The sequence below is a fragment of the Motacilla alba genome, chromosome 13 (genome assembly GCF_015832195.1).
Source record: "Motacilla alba alba isolate MOTALB_02 chromosome 13, Motacilla_alba_V1.0_pri, whole genome shotgun sequence".
Lineage (NCBI taxonomy): Eukaryota > Metazoa > Chordata > Aves > Passeriformes > Motacillidae > Motacilla > Motacilla alba.
The window spans coordinates 3,235,767-3,251,432 of record NC_052028.1 but is presented as its reverse complement, the minus strand read 5'-3'; positions in this window follow the sequence as shown (position 1 = coordinate 3,251,432).

Sequence of the window (15,666 nt, the reverse complement as noted above, 5' to 3'; positions counted from 1 at the left end):
GAACAGCCGGGCACTGAGCAGGGCACCGGAGCAGGCGAACAGCCGGGCACTGAGCAGGGCACTGGAGCAGGCAAACAGCCGGGCACTGAGCAGGGCACCGGAGCAGGCGAACAGCCGGGCACTGAGCAGGGCACCAGACTGAGAACTGGACCGGGCAAACAGCTGGGCACCAGACTGGGCACTGGATTTGGAAGCAGACCAGGCAAACAGCCAAGCAATGGGCTGGGAAAGCACTGGGGCAAACAACCAGGTACCAGGCAAGGCAAACAATCGTGCACTGAACTGGCACTGAACCAGGTACCAGGCTGGGCAAGCAACCAGACACTGGAGCAGATACGGAACCAAGCTCAGAACCAGGCACTGAGCCAGGGACCAGACTGGGCACTGGACTGGGCAAACAAGTGGGCATGGAACCAGCACAGAACTGTGCCACAGCGCCAAGCACTGCTGCAGTGAGCACGGAACTGGGTACCAAACCAGGCAAAGAACTGGGCACCAGGCTGGGCCGTGCTGCAGTGGGCACTGACTGGGAGCTGCTGCACTGGGTGCTGCACCAGGCACCAAACTGGACATGAACTGGGCGAAGAACCAGGCACTGCGGCAGGCAGAGCTGTGATGACACTGAACCAGACACTTAAGCGGGCACAAAACCATCCTGGGTGCCATTCTGGGCAGCACCGTGGCTGCAGCCAGCTGGGTATTGCCACACCAGGCTCTGAACGAGGTGCTGAAGAGGCACAGGGTCACTCGGCACCACACCAGCACCAAACTGGGCAGTGCCATGTGGGGCACTGGGTGCTGCTCTGGGGACTGTGCCAGGCTGTCCTGTGCCACAGCACTGCCCTGCACCCCACGCCACTGCTGCCACCCCAGCACCCCCAACACCGCCCAGCGTGACACCAGGTATCCCTGCTGCCCTTTGCTCCCTGGGAGTGTCCTTCAGGACGCTGCAGCCCCTTTGGGACCCCGGAGGGACACCCACCCAGCACTGCCACCCGAGACCTTGTGCCACTCGCTGCCATGGCTAACCAAGTGCAGCAGCAAGAGGTCTGCCAGCCCTGGGCTGCCAGGAGCCCCAGCAGAATCCCGCAATGCCTTTGGATTTTTGGGAAGAGGACCGACCCATGGAGCTGGGGGCTTCTTTTGGCTTTATCCCAGCACGGCCAGGCCTGCGGTCCCCCCAGGTGCCCGTGGGAGGGTGCCCCGGTGGCCGTGCAGCTGCAGGAGGAGTGAGGCTCGCGTTATTTCCGCGATAGCGCCGAAATGTGCGCAAACACTGCCTCCATTATCCGCTCCGGGCTCTCTGCGCGAGCGGCACAGTGACCCCGGCGTGTTTGGAAACGCAGCCCCTGCGCTAGGTACACAACCCAGCGGCTCCTCTTACCACGGAAACGCTCGGCCCGGCTGGATAGAGCAGCTTTTGATTGTGTGGGTGTCGCTCCCGGAACCCTCCCACTGCCGCCTCAACCGCCTCGCAACCGGCAGCGCAGCCCGGGGAAAACACGGCCGGGCAGAGCCCGCGGGAAGCCGGCTCCGGGCCGGGACCGAGCTGCTGCCGAGCCGCGCTCTGGCCGGCTGTTAACTGCTGGCATCGTGTGGCTTTTGAGGCATTTGGGGAAAACCCAGGGAAAGGGGATTTTTAGGTGTCTAATGCTGTGGCGTTGGGGACTTCAGAGGGTGGTTTTAAAGAGAAGGGAGGTAACGCTCTCAGAACACGGTGGGATTGCTGCAGTGTCCTGTGCAGGGCTGGGGGCTGCACTTGATGATCCTTGTGGGTTCCTTCCAACTCTGCGTATTCTATGATTCTGTGAGCAGCTGGAAGGACCAGGGGGCAGAGAAGAACTGTTGGGAGCAGCAGGAAAGGTGAAGGGCTGGGTGTTCCGGGATGGGTTCAGAGCTGTGGAGTGTCTGTCCCCAGCAGCACAACCCTGGGATGGCATCACTCGTCTCATGGATGCCCTGTGCCACTCCCCGGGGCCAACAGTGCCCCTCCAGTCCTGGGACAGGCTGGGGAGGCTGGCAGATGCTCACTGTCCGTGTGGACCGTGCCTGTGCCCGGGCAGCATGGGGGGCCTGTGGGCGACATTTTGGGTAACGCTGTGTGTGACCTCTGCTCAATGAGGAGGCAATGGGTGGCAGCCCGAGCAGGCAGTGACAGGGGCTGGAAGGTCCCAAGGGCAGGTAGAAACACCCCAGAAATGCCATTGTCACACGTGCTGGGGGAGGTGAGGCCAAGAGCTTGGGATGCCTCGGGAGGTGACTCAGTTTCCCCACATGGGCAGAGGCAGGGAGGCCAGTGGCAGTGGTGGCAGTGCTGGCCGTTGGGCAGGGGTGGCAGGGGTGGCCGTTGGGCTGGCAGGGATGGCAGGGGTGGCAGGGGTGGCAGGGGTGGCCGTTGGGCTGGCAGGGGTGGCAGGGGTGGCAGTGGTGGCAGGGCTGGCAGGGGTGGCAGTGGTGGCAGGGGTGGCCGTTGGGCAGTGGTGGCAGGGGTGGCAGGGGTGGCAGTGGTGGCCGTTGGGCAGTGGTGGCAGGGGTGACAGGGGTGGCAGGGGTGGCCGTTGGGCAGGGGTGACAGGGGTGGCTGTTGGGCTGGCAGGGGTAGCAGGGGTGGCAGGGGTGGCCGTTGGGCAGTGGTGGCAGGGGTGATAGGGGTGGCAGGGGTGGCCGTTGGGCAGGGGTGACAGGGGTGGCCGTTGGGCTGGCAGCGGGCGGTTGCAGAGGCTTCCTGTTTCTGCAGGATCTGGCTGGCATTGTGCCGCACAGCGAGGGGGGCAGAGCCTCTTCTTGCACCTGCCCAGAGCATCTGCTAGGGAGGAAATCTCCATGGCAACTCTGCAGCTCCTCCATCCCTGTTCCACAGGGGACAGGGCGCTTTGCCTCTGCCTGCCCCCGCACAGCTGGGGTGTCCCCATGGTGGGGACAGGCCACTGGAGCCCTGGGAGATGGGCTCTGGGAAGGACAGCTTTGCTGGAGCCTGCTCGTCCCTCCCCGTGGGGCTCCAGGCTTCAGACTGACCACCAGCCATGGGCAGTGAGATCTGGGACTCACCAAATTTCGGAGGTGGTTCCCCACTTTGCTGCCAGTTTCAGAGAAGGCAGGTGGTTTTCCATCTTCCCTGCCACATCCCATCAGGACACAGAACCTTCCTGTGCCTCATCTGCACTCCAGACCTTTGCCCTTTCCAAGGTGGGGAGGGGGGAATTTTGGGGGAGGTGAAAGGAGGTCCAGTGGAACCAGGGCTCCTGGGCCTGCAGCCAGCAGTGAGCCTGGCCATGGAGGGCAACCTGCACGCTGCTCACTGCGCATCCTCCCCTGCACGGGGGCTGCCTGCTGCCACCCTGAGCCCAGCATCTCTCCTTGGGCACGTGCAGGGGAGGGATGGAGCTGCTTTCTTGGGCACCGCCTGCCTGGTGTCCCTCGGGAAGCTGAGCAGAGGCAGCCCTGGCCCAGGAACCCTGAGCACCCATCCCTGCTCTGCCCCTGCTGCAGGGCTCTCCTGGAGACCCTGGAGACCTGCTCTCCATGTGGGCTCTGGAAGGGGCCAAGAAGGAGGCGGAGAAGATTTTCAGTGAGACTGGAGAGGAAAGGGAGGGAAATGTGACTGGAAGCAGCACTTGTGAGGGCTGAGGAGGCTCCTCACATCCTCTGGCCCTGCCATTGATCCTGGCACCGTTGGGGTTTTAAGGGCTGGAGTGACTCGGTGCCTGTAAAGCTCTCCTGGTCCCAGGAGTGTCTGGGATGCTGGGGAATAACCCCACCTCTCCAAAGGCCACCAGTCCCTCCTGTAGGCACACAGTTTGTGTGATTGGGAGTGGGACTGGCCCAGCCCCATCCCCAGTGGGCACAGCTGTGAGAAGCAGGTGACAGCGCTGACAGCAATGAGCCATGGAGTGCCCAGGGGCACTGAAACCACCAAAGGGAGCAGAGGGCACACAGGGGCACTGCATCAACACGAGGGGATAAAAGGCTGGGCTGAAGAACAAGATGGGCAGATGCTTGAAGCCTTCTGAAGTGGCCTGATGTTACTCTGTGGGGGTTAGAGATTTTTTGATATTGTATGGAAACACCCTGTGTATCGTGGCCATCCCAACTGTGACTTCTGCTGTGACACCTCCAGACTCCTGCCACTCCTGCCCCCCAGCCTGCCTGGTGGTACCTTCTCTCCTCCTTCCCTCTGAGCTCCAGAGGGCCCTTGGTTCATCCCTGGCCTCACTGAGCCCCTTCCAAAATCAGGGCATTCAGGCAAGCCCTCAGCTACTGGAAACGCACAGGCTGCACTTTTAAAAGGGGAAAGCAAACTGCTGTGCCAAGAAATTGAACGAGGGGAGCCCGGCCCTCAGTCTGTGTGAAGGTAGGAGCATCCCAACTGCAGACAGATCCCTCAGCTGCAGCAGGATGCCCAAAAATTTCATTTCTGCAGCCAGGATGCAGTCAGTCCCCACACCAAGAGGCAGCCTCTGACCCAGAGGGTTTCCAGAGGGAGGATACAGAGTGGGACAACCCAAGGAATGGCCTCTCTGCTATATAAAGGTGGGAAACTGAGGCACGGGATGATTTAGGGACTCAGTGAAGCCATGTGTGACAGGATGCAGATGGCCCAAATCCCAGGCTCTTCTCTGAATTGCTGCTGAATTCTCCCAGAGGCAAAAAATAGCAATTTTTGATTGCCTCTGAAGCACCCGTTGAGGATGCTGAGCCCTCAGGAAGGAGGGGGCCATTAGTGGAGAGGATCCCAGGGCACCAACTGGAGTGTGGGGAGATGGTCCAGCCTGGGGGAGCAGGGGACAGAGGCGATGAAAGGACAAGGGGGGGCAGTTTTAAACTACAAGCTGAGAGCTTTAGAATGAATATTGGGCAGAAATTCCTCCCTGTGAGGGTGGGGAGGCCCTGGCATAGGTTGCCCAGAGAAGCTGTGGCTGCCCCATCCTGGAAGTAGCCAAGGCCAGGCTGGGTGGGAGCAAAACCAGCACACACTTGTTCTAGTGGAAGGTTCCTTACCTGTGGAACTGGATGACTTTTAAATTCTCTTCCTACCCAAAGCATTCTGTAGTTCAATGATGTCCTCCTCAGGACTACACTGGAGATGGATATTTGGGATGATCCATGAGTGGAGTGAGTGTCTCCAGTGAGATCTCTGTGGAGCATCTGCCAGTCTCTGTGTCCCTGCCCAGGCTGGCCCAGGAGAGTGCAGTGGCCAAGGCAGCACCAAAGCGCCGCTCCGGGGATGAGGGCCTGGCTGCCCTGGGAGCCACAAATCAAACTCACAGCCCAGGCTTTGCTTGAAGGAACCTGGCTTCCACCTCTGCTCAGTGACTGTCCCTCCCTGGGACCTTGCTGGTGGGCTCCAGCTGGTTCCTGGGGACCAGGTGTGCCTTCTCCTGGATGCTTGTGGGACCCATGCACTCTCAGCCTGCCTTTCTCGCTACCCCAGCTTATGTGCCAGGTGGTGAAAGAGTTTGGCCTTTGCTGCTTGCTGAGAGCTGCCCATGTGTGAAGATAAAACAGAGGGAATGTCACGTCCTGGCGCTGCCGTCTCCAGGAGCGGCCGAGGGGCTGGGACATGCTGGAGGTCAGCACGAGGAGCTCGGATGGGCTGAGCTCACCAACTTCACCCCCTCAGATGTCATCTGCGTGGTTTGTGCAGAGCAGAAGGATCCCAGGGTTGTCTGGACCCCAAACCCCCTTTTGGAGGATTGTGTCCTCCTGCCCCACTGTGCCTGGACAGCAGGGGAGGTCCCAGCAGGTACTGCACTCTTCAGGGGGGTCTGAAGTGGGGTGGAAGTGCTCTTGAAAGTGAGAGGCTCCATGAGCTGCCCCACGGTGGTATGGCACGGGCACCCACGGGGTGCTCCCACTGGAGCTGTGACAGGGCCCCAGGCTGGGAGAAGCTGGGATGCTTGGGGACCTGGGCAGAGGCTGGACAAAATGTGCTCATCACCCTGATTTGGACCGGAATCTGCTATTTCAGTCTCTGTGACCTAATGCTCTGTAGGTGCCTTTGAAAATAGCCGGAGGGCGGCTGCAGGGGCCGGGTTTCAGCAGCCATCCCGAACCTGACCCGGGGTGGAGCAGCACCACAGCCCCACAAACCAGGGCAGCTCAGCAGAGACACCCCAGGAACTGAATCTGCTCAGTGCGGGGCGAGGGAAAACGTTTGATCCCGAGAATGCCAGAGCTCCAGGTCACTGCAGAACACGAGAACAGGAAAAGGTGGCAGAGTGCGAGGGGACGATGCTGAAGTCATCAGCGGTAAAAATGGCACCAAAATCAGCTTTTTCCTGTGAAATAATTTGGCTGGAATGAAATTGTTTTTCCTGATGGCAGCCAGCCCCTTTAGGGGTTAACTGCAGCCCTGCTGAGAGAACTGTAAAAGGTGTTTCCGAACTATTTCCACTGCCCTGTTGGTTTTATGGCCAGGAAAGGCAGGGCTGGGCAGTGGGGCGCTGCCGAAACCCAGCTGCTGGATGGCCCTGCAGATGGAAACCAGGTCTGGAACCGCCAGCAGGGATTCCAGGCTGGACACCAGCAAAGTCACCCGATGGTGCAGATGGATGAGGGAAGGGACCCCCATGGATCCACCCCCAAAGCCATGGGGATGGTGAAAGCCTTCCCTGGCCTGGGGGACAGAGTTGGTGGGGTCACTTTCACATTGGGGTATGGAGGCTCTGGAGAGTCTGTGGAAGGGATGGGGTTTTGGGGTCAGGGGGTCACATTCACTCAGCCTAAGCCCCCATTCTTGCCCAGCTGATGGCTGGGACCTCTGCAGGTGTCAAACACGGGAGAGATGGAGAGGCACCTCACCCTGCTGATGGAGGTCCTCAGGGGCACAGGGGAAGGGACACACAGGTTTGCAGGTCTGAAGGCCACAGGAGATGCCATGATGCTGCCTGGGTGTTCCATGCGCCCTGGGGTATTTGACTTCATCCATGTGCCCTTGGATCAGGCTTGGACACAGGGAATCATGGAATTGCTAAGGCTGGAAAAGCCCTCTAGGATCACTGAGTCCACCACTGAGTGGCCCAGCACTGCTGAGGCCACCACTAACCTGTGTCCCCAAATGCCACAGCCACATGGCTTTTGAACATTTCCAGGGACAGGGATTCCACCACTTCCCTAGGCAGCCTGTTCCAATGCCTGACCCCCTCTTCTGTGAAGAATTTTTCCTTAATATCCAATCTAAAGTGCCCCCAACACAACTTGAGGCCATTTCCTCTTGTCCCGTTGCCAGCTGCCAGGGAGCAGAGCCTGACTCCCGCCTGGCTGCACCCTCCTATCAGGGACTTGTGGAGAGGGAGAAGGTCCCCCTGAGCCTCCTTTTCTCCAGGCTGAGCCTCCCCGTTCTTCAGCTGCTCCTCATCTTGTGCTCCAGACCTTTCCCCAGCTCCTTTCCTTCTCTGGATTCACTCCAGCCCCTCAGTGTCTTTCTTGTCATGAGTGGCCCTGAATCAGAACTGAACAAGAGGGATGTGGAGGGTGCTGGTCATTGGTGTGCTGGACCCCCCAAAACTCATCTCAAAAAGCCCATTGCATGGAGTGTGGCCAGCAGCAAGCTCTGCTTTCACCCATGATGAGCATCTCAGAGGTTCTTCCTGCCTGATCCCTCCTTTCAGACACCCCCAGCACTCGTGCTCACACCGTGTGTGCTCCCTCTGGCTCCCCTGTGCAAGTCCTGCCTCCCCTCTTCCCCGTGCTTCCAGGCCACGTTTCCAAGTGCTTTATGCTTAAGCTCAGGCCCAAAAATTTGTGTCCAGGATGCAGTAAAGAAGCAGCAGCTGAGTCTGATTTGGGCAAAAAGCAAACTGTGCGGACAGGACAAGAAACAGGAAAGTGGCCAGGAAGTCACCTGTCCAAAGCATCCCTGTGTTTGTGGGGGGATCCTGGGCAGCCCACCTGGGCTGCTGGCTCAGTGGGTTCTGATTTCTGATCACCTCTGTACCTGGGAAGGGGCATCCCATGGATAAGTTTTTTGCCGGGGTTTCTGTGGCTGTGTGTCACGGCTGGGCTCAGCTCACAGCTGTGTGCAAGGGTGCCTGGTGGGAGCCAGCACTCAGTGGCCAGGTTGGCCTGGCTGAATTGAATTTCTATTTTCACTCTGTGCCTTTTCTCGCTCTCAGAAGTAATGAAATGCAGGAGCCAGCATTAATGCACCATTAAAACTGCAAATTTCAGCACGCAGCCATCAGGAAATGCAAATACTGGGCTCTACTGTCAGCGCTACCTCTGCCGCGACAGCGGAGGAAGGGGCTGGCACATGGCTGACCTTTGCTACCTGGAAAAAATCTCCAGTGATGCTCAGCTTCTGGCTCTTGTCTCCCTCCCTGAGCCCTTCATCCTCTCCCTTCTACAGCTGGGCTGACGCTCCTGCCAGCACTGGGGGCACCAGGGGAAGGGGTGGCACCAGGGGGAGTTTGAGCCCGGCTGTGCCTGTCCATAGAGGGTCTCACGCTCCTGCCCGAGGTATGGGGCGCTCCCAGGGGGCTCAGGCTGGGGAGTGTGACAGGTTGAGGGGGGAAAAGCTGTGCTGGGGCTGCTCTGTCTGTGCAGGGATGTGCCTGTCCCCAGGCTGCCGAGGGTGACAGCCTGAGGAAGAGGAAGAAAAGCCTGCAGGAGCCCTTGCTGCAGCTGGCGAGCACTGCCTGTTCCACCTCACAATTGTGCTGTGCCTCGCTGGCAGGGACCTGCTTTTCCATAAATTTGGGTGGAAGGGAGAGCTTGGCAGAGCCCTGGGCTGCAGGGAAGGATTTACAGCTGCTCTGGCTGCTCTGTGTTCTCCTTGCAGGGCTGGGGCTCCTGCAGAAATGCCCTGAGGGAGGAGGAGGAGATGGAGGAGGGAACCCGTGCTGGCATCTGTTCAGGGAACAGGGTCCCAGCCAGTGCTGGATCGGGGAGCTGGAGGAGGCAGGATGAACAGGACATCCTCGGTTCACCCACGGGTCTGTGGCAATCCCAGGACTGGGAAAGTTGGGGCAGGGACAATGGGGTGACCCCCCATGCTGGGCTGGAGGTGGGTGATTCTGTCCAGCATGGGCACAGCTAAACTCTGAGATTTCCAGCATTGGGGAATTGGTGGGGAGACACCTTGTCCACCTCTGGAAAGGCAGTGACATCTCCCAGTTCCAGCCTGGCCAAACGCTGTGAGCCTCTGAACGTCTCAGCCTCTGGGGAACCTTGTCCTGTGGAGCATCCCTGGGCACCTGGAGCACCTCATCCCTTGGGGTCACCTAGGGCACCTCTTCTCCTGGAGCACCTCAAGGCTCCTAGGACACCTTCTTCCATGGAGCACCTCATCCCCTGGAGTCCCTCAGGCACGGCCATGGCCACTGCCAGTCCCAGCACTGAGCGCCGTCCTCCTCGAGCAGGTTTGCTGACAGGTGACACCTGCCCAGCACAGGCCACTGACTCCTGCCTGGCTGGCAGCCTGGCAGGGGCCTCTGGGCACTCCCCTCAGCTCGGGCACTGCCCATCCATGTATCCCTCCTGGAAGACGTGGGGCCCAGGAAGCGTCTGGGCTGGGTCACGAGGATGAAAGCATGCTCTGATAGCTCCCGTTTGCTCCGGGTTACCCGAGGTGATGAGCTGTGCTGCCCCAGAGTGCTGGGAGAAGACCATTTTCCCTCTTTCGGCTGAAGTTTGAGTTTTCCAGGCAGCCTTCAGCAGCGCTGGAGCTTTCCCAGAGATGCCTCGTGGCTCTTCATTCTTCCCTGCTCTCCTTAACTCAAAACAAGAGCCGCTTGAGGAGGGAGATGCATCCCAAGCGTCCCTCCTCTCTCCTTTGCAACGAGCACAAAATAGGTATGGGCCCCGTTTCCAGATGGGAACGTGAGGCCTGAGGATGGATAAAGAGTTTTCTAAGGCTTCGGAGCAAGGTGTGGACAGCGCTGAGAATAGCATCGCGAAATCTCAACTGCCAAGCCCTTAGCCTAACCAGAAGGTTATTCTTCTTCCCTTCTGCTCATACATATCCATTAGGATGAGACCATATGTGTGAGATGTAGATGAATTTCTTTCCTCTTGACAAGTCCAGTTGGTCTTCCTAGGTAAGGAGATGGTGGTCTGTTCCCATCCAACTCCAGGCTGGCTCTTTGCCGTGATTTCTTCGGTTGCGTTTGCCCCGGAAGAAATGGAGCTACACGTCAGAGCTTCGGGCCTGACTCTCCTCCACACAGCAGTTGTGTCGCTGCCAGACGTCCCTGGGGGGCTGTGGAAGTGTCCCCAGAGCGTGGAGAGTGCAGGGAAGCTTCCGGCCAAGGAGAGCAAGCAGGTGGGACAGGGCAGGGGGAAGGGCTGCTGGCCCGTCCCCAGCCAGGTGCCAGAGGGTTTCCTGGGGAAGAGGTGGCTTCTCTGGCGGCAGGAGCAGAGGGTGAGTGCAGCCCCGTGCTCCTGCTCTTCAGCTGGCTGCACAGGCTGGCTCCCCAAAGACCTCGATGGGACCCTCACACCTCAGCTCACCCAAGAGCTGGGGGCTGCCCTTGCAGCTGAACCCTGCTGTTGAAGAGTCCCTTGAAGATAAAGTGAGGAGAGAGGTCTTGGAGGTTTTAGGTGGTTACGGATGTGATGTGAGACACATCCTGGTTTTGCTCAGCTCCAAAGCTTCCTATCAGGAGGAAGAGTGGCCTGGACAGAGCTGGTCCTTTTGTCATGTCACAATCCATCCGAGGCTGCAGATCAGTGCAGGGCTGACACGGCGGGTGGCGTTCAGGTGACCAAGGGGGGACAGCTTCTTCCACCCCCAGAGTCAGGTCTGTCAGCCCCTTCCACAGCATCCACCTCGTGTTGCTGCTGCTGTCTGTTAAGGGCAGAGGGGAAGGGCTGCGTTCTGTGGGTTCTGGGCACTGCTCCAGCCTGGCAAAGTCAGGGGGTGATTTCTTCTCAGGGTGCTGGAGCTGGGCAAAGGAGACCAGGAGAACAGAGAAGGCAGCCTGTGAGAGTCACAGGATCACAGAATCCTGCAGGCTGGAAAAGCCCTCTAAGGACACCAAGTCCTACCATTACCCCCACACCACTGTGTTTACCATGTCCCCAAGTGCCACACCCACCGGTCATTTAACACTTCCAGGGATGGCGCTCCACCGCTTCCCTGGGCAGCCTGTTCCAGGGCCCAAGTCCTTTCTGCAAGACAGGGTGAGCATGGTTCACCTCCACAATGTCTTGGTCAAGGCTCAGCTGCAGCGGCGATGATGGGAAGAGGGCATGTGGAACGGAGGGAAATGCGTCCAGGTGGGATCCCCCAGGGGAGGGACCAGCCACGTGCTTGTCCTCAGAGGCCTCACGACCATGGGAGGTCACAGGGCATCACCTCCTCCTCCTGTGCCCTCAGCATTGCTGGCTGCTGGCCCACGTACAGCCATGAGCCAGACTTTACCCTACACATCGCAGGCTTCTCCACGCCCTCCATAAAACACAGCCGTGCTCAGGCGGCCCTCAGCATCCTCCTCAGGATCCCAAATCCCTGCTGCCTGCTGAGGCTGAGCGTGCAACACCTGGGGGCAGGAGCACGGGGGTGGAGTGCTGGGCAGGAGGCAATGACCTGGCTGCCACAGTGGCCAGGAGGAGGCCAGCACGGTCACCGTCATTTCCCCAGGGCTCCTGACTCAAGTGTGCCCAAATTAGCTCTTCCCATAAGTAACTTTGATATTTCCAGTGGAAATCATGTAACTGGCACGTCTGTTTTTAAAATCAGGGTTGCTCTGACCTTTCTGTCTCCTTGTTTGTGTGGACAGGCAGGAGAGGTTTGGAAAGCCCCATCTGGCTCTGCTCTCCTGGTGGTGAGGGCTGGTGAGGAGGGACCATTGGGCAGGTGTGCCCATCCCAGGTGCTGAGGCTGAAGGATCCTGTCCCACCAGGGGCTGGGCATGGATTTGAGATGACACCACAGGGCTGGCCAGGGGACGAAATGTGGGAGAACATGGGTGGAGCAGGAATAATTCCCCCCTGGAGCCTGGCTTGCTCTGCATTTCAGCTCCCATCTGAAGGGCAACATTCTCTGGTCTGAGAATGGCTGTTTTCAGAGCCAAAAATCTGCCGGCACTGGGAAAACCCCGGTGTTAATGTGACCAGGACCAGTGTCCCCTGCGTGGCCACGCACCACAGTGCTTGCCTGTCCGTCTGTCCTCGGTAGGGCTTGGGCCAGGCTTCTGTGACCCCCAGCAGCCACGGGAAGGGAAGGGATGGGATGGGATGGGATGGGATGGGATGGGATGGGATGGGATGGGATGGGATGGGATGGGATGGGATGGGATGGGATGGGATGGGATGGGATGGGATGGGAGTGTGCCGGCGTGCCCCAGCCCCGCGGCTGCCCGCCCTGCCTGCGCAGGCAGATGGCTTTTGCAGGGCGCTCCGGATGTTGGAGCCAGGCTATTTTGGACCACGTGGGCGTCTGAATTCCAGGCGAATCCCCGGCTCAAAAAAAAAAAAAAAAAAAAAATTCCCAACGCCTGCCAGGGTCCCCGGAGGTGGAAACGCTGCAGCTCGAGTGTCCTCGTGGTTCTCCTGCTGCCTGGCACGTAGGCGGGACTCTGGCTCCAGCCCACCCGCCCCTGCGGCGCAGACCCCCTGTGCCCGCTCTCCCTCCCCCTGGCAGAGGCCGGCACACCCCGACGGCCCCGGTGTCCCTTGGCACGATGTGAGCGGCTCGCCAGCCCCAGAAGGGCCGGGTTGGGTGGGGGTCTGGCCGTGCTTCCTTCCCGCAGGCTGGGGGATGCTTGCCAGCCCCGGGGCGCGCTCCCCCTCGCTGCGCCGTGCCGGGCCGGGACAGGGCAGAGCGCAGGCGGCTTCCTGCCCTTCTCGCAGCCGCCGGCGCGGCGTCTGTTTGCTTTGAGGCCCGGGTCCCTCCTGCCAGGACATTCCCGGGCAGCAGCCGCTGCCGTTTGCACGGGAGCCGGGGGGACGCCCCGGACCCCCCCGGGCACAAAGGCCGGTGCCTCCCGCCTGCCCCGCAGCGCGTCCCCCTCCTGGAGCAGCCCAGGGAGCCACGCCGGGCTCCCGCGGGGGACAGGAACCACCCGGTGACCCCTCGTGTCACCCCCCCGGCCCAGCCCGTTCCGGGAAGGGGTGGCCGGTCCCCCGTGGCTGTGGCGTGTCCCCGGCGAGCGGGGCCAGCGCGCCCAGCCTCCGCCATGCGGGAGACAGCTGGGGTTAAAAATTAACACCGCGGCCCTCGGCTACGGGGCAGCGGGGCCCGCGGAGGGTGCGGGCTGCCCGCGGGACCCCGGCAGCCCCGGCACTCAGGGCGGGTGGAACCAGCAAGGCGGGGACTCCCGTGCCCTCCAGCCGGGAACGAGGGGCTGCGGTGTCCCCTGGGCTGGGCTGGACACAGACAGAGCCCTGTGTCACTGCAGCAGCCAGCTGAGCATGGTGGTGGGTCGCCCCGACCCACGCTCCGGGAGGGCTCGCCCAAAAGCCACCGGCTGCTCCAGCTCTGCTTGCCAGCACCAGCAGGGCCAAGGGGTTTGTGCCAGTCTGCCCCCAGCTTGCCAGAGTGGGGCTATGCTCCCAGCATAGCACTGGGAGCAGCTGGGGTCCCCCATCCAGCCCCCTCCCCAAAATCAGGGATGTCACCAAGGTCTGGGGCTCCTGACACGGCATCTGGCTGAATTTGGGTCCCCTCCACCAGGAGCCACCCAGCACCCTGCATGGAGGAGGTGACAAGGCAGTGCCAGCTCTGTAACCCACTTGGATGGCAGCGGCTGGGCTGGAGGAATTTGGGGTTGGGAATTTTGGAGGTGTGTTTGTGCTCTGGAGACTGTTGGGACGCATCTCCAGTCACACAGCTTTGGCAGCCCGCCAGCCACTGTCTCATGGTGTCCCACTGCCACCCTGGGGAGGGGGACACGGACCTGCATGACCCCCCCCTCGCTGCCGCAGGGTCAGGCTGCTCTGTAACACCTCCATGTCCCACCCCAGTTATTCCTGGCTCTTCTCCTGGGGCTGGGCTGAGCTCCTGGATTTGTTCCCCCACTGGGGAGGGGCAGTGCAGCCCCCCCTGCCAGAGCCTGGAGCCCAGCACTAGCCGGGGAGATTTTGGCCCTGGCTCTGCAGGCAGCGAGCAGGGGCAGTGCTGCTGTTTGGTGATGGGTTTCTGCCCTGTCCCCTTGCCATCTGTCCCCCTCCCCTGTCCTATCTTTCCCTGTGTCCTCCATCCCTGGCACCGTCATTCTCCTGTCTCTCTGTCCCTTCACCCCTGTCCCATTTGCCCTTCATCCCTGCCCCTATTCTGCTCGCCCTTCCACCTTGTCCCACTTGCCTCCCAACCCTGGCCTGATCATTCTCCGTCCTGTCCTGTCACCCTCCCTTCCTGTCCTGTTTGCTCTTCATCCTCATCCTCATCGTCCTGCATCTCTGGGCCACTCACTCTGTCCCCTCTGCCCTCCATCCTCATCCTCCTGTTCCCCCCAGCCCCCAGCACACCATTGGAAAGGGCTCCAGTAGCAGAGCGGAGGCTCAGGGACTGTGTCCCTTGTCCCTGTGCTGTGGGGATCTGCCTGTCTGGGAGCGCTGGGGACCCTCCTCTGCCTTTGGGGGCTCCCTGTGGCTGGAGGGCTGGGGACTGGGCAGTGGGAATGCTGGGGAGCCTGGAGGATGGCTGGGGGACACTGGGCTGAAGCCACAGCTTTGCTGCCGTTGCTGTCACCAAGTCCCAGCTTGTCTTTGTGCCTCAGTTTCCCTTCTCTTTGAGGATCCCACACCTCAGTAAAGGTGAATTGCCCACAAATAAGTTTCCCAAACACTCTGAGAAGTGAAATGCTGCTACATTTGGGGACCTTCAGTGGGTGGCAAACTCCAGGTCACTGCCACAGGCCCTGCCTCCGCAAAGGGGGCATCATGTCCTTCATGCTGGCATCAGGGGTGGTGTCAGGTCCTTAAAAACAGTCAAAAAGGGGCAAAGAAGATGCCCTTGGTGAAGCCCACGTGGGTGAGATGGTGCTGTACGCTGGGCAGTGTCACCTGGAGTGGTGCTGGTGGGATGCTGTCCCTTCTGTGTCACCAGTGCCGCCCTCATCCCGTGTGCCAGGCACGAGACTCCCCTGCTCCTTTCTTGGGGGGGCTGAGAGGCTGAATCGTGGAGGGAGGCAGGTTGGGAGCACATGGAGAGGGCCAGCAGAGGAGCTGAAAGGGTGTCCAGGAGGATGGGACCGCGCTCCCCCATCGCTGCCGCCCGGGAGGGAGATTTTTTGGGAAGCTGGAGCATCGTCACAGCACCCGCGGTTGCAAATCCCGGTGGCTAAATCTGCGAGAGGCGCATAATTAACGAGACGTGGATCAAATACAAACAGCGCATCCGCGCCGCTCGCCCCCCACCCCCCGCCCCATCGCAGATTTTTTTGTTTCATTTCGAGGCGGGAGCGGGGTGGGAAGAGATTTCGCATTCCTGTGAAAAAAAAAAAAAAATCAACGGCAACACAAACCCAGTTTCATTTTTGTCAGGGTTTCTGCTTTTGAGAGGGTTTGGGTATTTTGCTGGCAACTGAAAAGGCTGCAGGAATTGGGGGTGGTGGGGTTTTTTTTTGGGCTGTTTGTCCCTGGAAAGCTGCTCTCGGCTGAGGAGCGGGGATTTAAGGATTTTTTTTTTTTTTTTTTGACTTCCAATATTTCAGTGCCCACAACTCCAAGGGGAGAGAAAAAAAAAACCCCAAACCCAACAACAACTCTCCCCCTCAGCAGCAA